The 6,000-nt window shown below is 39.1% G+C and overlaps 1 long non-coding RNA gene across 1 annotated transcript in view; it reads right to left on the bottom strand.

The window, feature by feature from the left end:
• Positions 1 to 313: 313 nt before the first annotated feature.
• LOC117977652 (uncharacterized) overlaps positions 314 to 6,000 on the bottom strand; it is a 31,251-nt gene continuing 25,564 nt past the window's right edge. Inside the window, exon 5 of the long non-coding RNA XR_008622787.1 lies at positions 314 to 561. This is a non-coding gene — a long non-coding RNA (uncharacterized LOC117977652). The remainder of the gene's footprint in view (positions 562 to 6,000) is intronic.

The raw sequence follows: 6,000 nt of genomic DNA, 5'->3' as shown, positions 1-6,000 counted from the left end.
ATTTTTCTTTGATTCTACGGAGTTGATTCCTGTGTGTTTGGGTCAAACCTGAAGGCATTCATCTCATATATCAGAGGGCCTCCCTGCCTCTCACAGTGGACTCACTTAGTTCTGCCTTCCTTTTGAGTTCTTGCAAAAACCTAACTCCTGCCTCAACTTTGTCCACTAAAGGTAGATGTGCAAATGTGAGCCATGTGTGCCATTTTAAATTTCCTAGGGCCCATATTAAAAAGGTAAAAAGAAACAGGTGAAATTGATTTTATTTTTTTATTTGATTTTAATAATATATTTTATTTAATCCAATATATGCATAATGTTATCAGTTCAACATATAATCAATGTAACAATTATTAAGGAGATATTTGGTATTCTTTTTTCTCATACAAAGTGCTCAAAAAGCCGATGTGGACTTTACACTAACAACATATCTCAATTCAGACTGGCCACATTTTGAGTGCTCAGAGGCCACATGGAGCTAGTGGCTTTGTCATAGACGAACTTCTCCTATGGATGAAAGGCTGTTCCCTTCTTCTCTCACACGGTCCTTTCTTCCTCTCTGAGCTGAGGAAGAGAAAAGAAGAAAGGGAATATTTAATATTTACTGGGCACCAGCTACTCTTTGTTAGGTATCATAATAGGGGACTTCTCATGTTATCTCTTAGAAACCTCTTATCTTCTTCTTAATTAATTAATTAATTAATTAGAGATGAAGTCTCACTCTGTCACCCAGGCTGGAGTGCAGTGGTGCAATCTCAGCTCACTGCAGCCTCTGCCTCCCAGGTTCAAGTGATTCTCCTGCCTCAGCCTCCCAAGTAGCTGGGATTACAGGCATGCACCACCACACCTGGCTAATTTTTGTATTTTTAGTAGAGACGGGGTTTCGTCATGTTGGCCAGCCTGGTCTCAAACTCCTGACCTCAAGTGATCCACCCTTCTCAGCCTCTCAAAGTGCTGGGATTACAGGCATGAGCCACAGCATCCGGCTTATCTTCCCATCTAGACCAATAGGCAAGCCATGATTCCAAATTCCATATGTTTGGCTACATCAGTGGTAAATCCCAGTAAACATTGGATCCTAGAGATCAAGGTCTTTGGGGCCTCAGTGAGGTAGAAGCAATGGAGGGCAGCCTGTTTTAGCCTTTAATCAGCAAAACTATGGTTTGGTTCCAGTAGTGTCTTGCCAGTCTCTTATGTCTGTATAAAATCACAAAGACCCAAGGAAGGCCAAAACCATAGCCTTTGACAGTTCAATGTAATTATCCTGGCAAGGATTGTGTGGCTATGAATTGTTTCGCACAGGTGGCTCTTGCATCCTGTCATACATCCGGCTATGTTTGGTTAAAATGTAAGACACTATGCATTTTATGTATAATATTAACTTTGCTTGGTGGTCATTATCTGTAGTTTATTATGTTCTTAGCTGTTCATTATTGTTACGACCAAGTGATTCATTTATTTTTTCATGCTAGTGAGTCTTCAACAAGCCTTCCACATTTTAGCTGTGTTCCATAATGGACTTCTCATTTTTCATGCAGTGATAGCCACCCTAGTTCAGAATCCTAGGGCTCTGGTGAAAACGCTCCAGGGATGGAGACATAGATAGTCAGGTGTCATTTCAGGAAGGCAAAAGCCATTTCATTGTTTAAGAGCTTTCCATTTTCCCCTTGGTTTCCTTGGTTACGCTCAATATTTTGGGTTAATGGATGCTTCTGCTAATATGCTGACCTTTTCAATCAATACATTTAGCTTCAGGCATTCTTGAAGTCAGTTCCTTATGCCGACTCTTCAGCAGCCTCTGCATTAGATTAGAACCTTCCTTCCCTCATCAATATACCAATTTTAGATGCCAATTTGCAAAGGCATTGTTTTATAAAACAATTACTTTAACCTTAGTGGCTTGAAATTTCACCAGACATTCCAAAATCTTCTAAAATTTAAAATGTCTCTATTCTTATAAAGCTACCTACAGGAAGATAATTTTTTAGGAAAACCTGGTCTGGGCTACATACCTATTCTTAAGACAAGCAAGATTTTTCATTATAGTCAAGATTGATTGACCTGTCTGTCGAACAGACCACTGTAGGATAAAGCCTTATAAATAAATGACTAGCATGGATTTTTATCTCACCACCACCTTTTATTTTAGTGTTTGAAATCATGATTGCTAATAGTATAGTTTATCATGATAGAAGCATATTTTAGACTTCTAAGTTTTAAACCTTAAATTTTCTCAATGCACCATAAAATAGAGCAGTGTGGTTTGCATTGACTTAAGTAGAAATTGGGCATTTTTATTCTGGTGAAAAAGTGCCTGAGCTTGGAAACGGATGGTGGATATAGATCTTAGCACTACTGCTTATAGCGTGGAAGGTCTTGGATGAGCTACTTAAATTCAGAAACAATTCACTTAATCACTGAAACTAAAATTTTCACATCTGTAAGATGTTAACTTATTCTTAGCACTACATGAGAGACCTGAAGAGTGTATCTTACAGAGTATTAAGGAATTTAAATGCGAAATGTCTTTTAAAATATGCAGATTGAAACTTATTAGAACACCAGGTGGGTGGCCAGGCTTGGTGGCTCACACCTGTAATCCCAGCACTTTGGGAGGCTGAGGCAGGAGGGTTGCTTGAGGCCAGGAGTTCAAGACCAACCTGGCCAACATAGTGAGACCTCGTCTCTAAACTAAATAAATAAATAAACACCAGGTGGAAATAATGGTGGTGAATAAAGCACACTAGTTGTCATTACCACATTTCTAAGTAGGGACCAATGCAGTTGCCCCTACATAGTAATACACATTACATTGCACATGTCTATTAAGTTCTTGTGTCCAGTTTCCCAGGAAATGCAAAAGATACAGGTGAGATGAGAAAGTAATGATCCTATGAAGACTTGTGAGTTTTTTAAAAACACTGAAAGGATTTGTATAAAAAATGAGAGATCCTCAAGTTTTAAAGTTTGATGGCAATATAGAGTGGGAAGAGCAAGTCTGGGCCCAGTCATGGAGACACTAGAGAACTAGGAAGACAGAATGAAGAAAGAGAGCTATTTCTTCAAGTTATTTGTAAGGAAGGAAAAGAGAAGATGTCCCGGTAGTAGGACTAGGATGAGGTAGTGAAGCAAAACTGAGTCTCTGAACTCTATCTGACTAGGGACTTGATTTTTCCAGAAAGTGGGGTAATACTGAATGTACACTTGGATACCTATTATTCTAAGCTAGGTTTTGGGGGCTGTTATCAGCTAATATTTGTATAGTGTTTTTCACCTCACCAATCATGTCAAGTAGGCATTGCCTATCCATTTTATAAATTTTACATCCATTTTATAAATGAATAGACAATGGACTCAAAGATGGTGGTGACTTTAATGTCACTCTGGCTGAGACTGCTTGTTGCCTACCTAATATTCACTTTTCCTTACATCTTTAGTCAATGAGTCCTGATATTTTTCAGGGTGGCAGCCTAACTAAAAGAGTATATTTCCCAGCTAAGCATAGCATTATAACTGAATTCTGTCCAATATGAAAGCTATTGGGTGTCACTTCCGGAAAGACTCCTTAGAAAGGAATAGGACGTGCCTCTTCTTGCCTTACCCCTTTTACCTTCCTGTCCCCTGGAATGTAGATGTGATGGCTGCAGCCAGAGTAGCCATATTGTGACACTGAGGATGCAAACCATGTATGTATGAGAATGGTGAAGCAGATAGAAGGACTCTGACTGCCCAGTGACTTTGTTAAGGTACTACATCAGCCTGGACTGACCACCTCTGGCCCTTTTTTTTTTTTTGGAGACTGAGTCTCGCTCTGTCACCCAGGAGGCTAGAGTGCAGTGGCATGATCTTGGTTCACTGCAACCTCTGCCTCCAAGGTTCAAGCAATTCTCCTGCCTCAGCCTCCCGAGTAGCTGGGATTACAGGTGTGTGCCACCATGCCAGGATAATTTTTTTTTTTTGTATTTTTAGTAGAGGCGGGGTTTCACCATGTTGGCCAGGCTGGTCTCGAACTCTTGACCTCAAGTGATCCACCTGCCTCAGCCTTCCAAAGTCCTGGGATTACAGGTGTGAGCCACCATGCCTGGCCTCACCTCTGGACTTTTTAATAATCCCTGGAGGCTATCAGAGTTTATTAAAACACCCAGAGGTTAGGATTAGACCAAATGCAGTTGGTCTAATCATAACCAACATGGTCACATAGCTAGGACTTGTAGAGCTTGGACTGAAAGACATCTAACTTTTGCTATTTCCACTCTGGACATGCACCCAGGCAGGTCATTTAAAGACAATATTTAAGTGGAAGAATAATCAAGATGTAAAACCACTCAAATAGTTTCATAAATACTTTTTGGGGAGCATAGAAGTTACTGGTCTTATAGAAGCCCTGTGGTAGAAAACTGTTTATTGTTCAGTTCTCGCTTTAGAAGTTTAAAACACATTTAGGTTTTCTCTTCTCTGGTTTATTTCAATGACTTTCCCTCCTTATCTGACTGTTAGTCTTGTTGGAATCTGGTCATGTGGTTGCTTTGTCTGGATTGTGAGAAATATAAGAATGCGCAAAGCCAGTGTAGTCTTCTCACCCAGCCGACTAACACATGACTCATGCATTCCAGTAAAGGTGGAGCAGGCCTGGCCACCAAAACCTGACCCCTGAGTCATTTCAATCAACTGCGAATGCCCAGGCAGCTGCATGCATTTGCTGAAACATTCTTTGGAAGGCATATGCTAATCCTTTCTTCCTAGATATAAATATTAACTCATCCATGCCTGTAGCACTTGTGGTCTCTGAACCCTACTTTTGGAATGCAGTTGGGGATATCAAGTTTGCAGGCTTGAGACACTGCCAGGTGACAGTTTGCTTCATTTTTCCATGGCCTTATTTAATCCTTTATTACTTTTTTTTTTTGGTAGCACATGGCATTCATTTATGCACCCCTGGATGAGCAAAGTTCTTTGGCAGTTAACCTGAGTGACAAGGCACAAATCAATGGTCACTTCTTCCTTTCACAATAGGAAATTCTTGACTTAACCCTACTAGTTTCTTTCCAGCAGGGATGCAAGAGGTTACTGAGAACAGTGTCGATAACCTTGCATGATGTGCTATTTCTTTTTTCTTTTGATTAGGCTGTTTGCCCCCTTCATCATACCCTTACAAAATCATCCTCATATTTGTGTCATTAACGCTTTAACTGATTTCAACACACTTCCAGGAAGATTCAGTGGGTGTTTCAATCTACCATTTTGCAAGAGTGTCTCTTCTTACCTATCCATAAGCATAACTAATCTTTCTTTCATATCAATCTGTACTAATAGTACATTTGTAGCTCGTGGAATCTAGTAAGGATTATGTAAATTTCTGCCTATTGATTTTTTTAGGTCCTCCAAACTAGATAAAAGGAAAGACTTTTATTTTCTGATGTCCCATTTAATAATTCAGTCTTCTTTTTCTGCAACTTAAACTCCATATCTATTATAATCTCTGCTTCATATAATATCTGTTCTCATAGATACTTCAAGATTTTTTTCAGAAGGTCAAACAAGAGCTTCCTGCAAGATATAAAGGTGAGAGAACATTTAAACAGGCATCTCCAGTCATTGATAAGTTACTTGCTTCCTTGAAAATTCCAATTATCTTTGTGTACGTGTTTTAAATTGCAGACATTGTATTGGATAGAGATATCAGATTCACTGGGAAAGAGAGTGAGGGGCTAAATTTATTTTAGCTGAGATTTCTGCCACAGGCTCTTCAAGTTGAGCACCTTCTCTCAGTGGGTAGAGAGGCTAATTTAGCTTCAAAAATGATGATTTTCACAACACAAATGCAATGTACCATGAATTTCACTAGTTTAGAAAGCTAGATATTATATACCTTGTGTTTTAAAAGTTCCAAGAAAAGGAGCCATTAACCATCTTACTTTTATCAATCAAAATAATTAAATTGAAAATAAAATGAAATTTTCTGAGTAAATCAGTTGTAATAATTGCTCTGTGATTTATGAAATA

Source organism: Pan paniscus, chromosome X (genome assembly GCF_029289425.2).
Source record: "Pan paniscus chromosome X, NHGRI_mPanPan1-v2.0_pri, whole genome shotgun sequence".
NCBI lineage: Eukaryota > Metazoa > Chordata > Mammalia > Primates > Hominidae > Pan > Pan paniscus.
The sequence above is the reverse complement of the archived record's forward strand: the minus strand, read 5'-3'. Positions and strand labels throughout refer to the sequence as shown.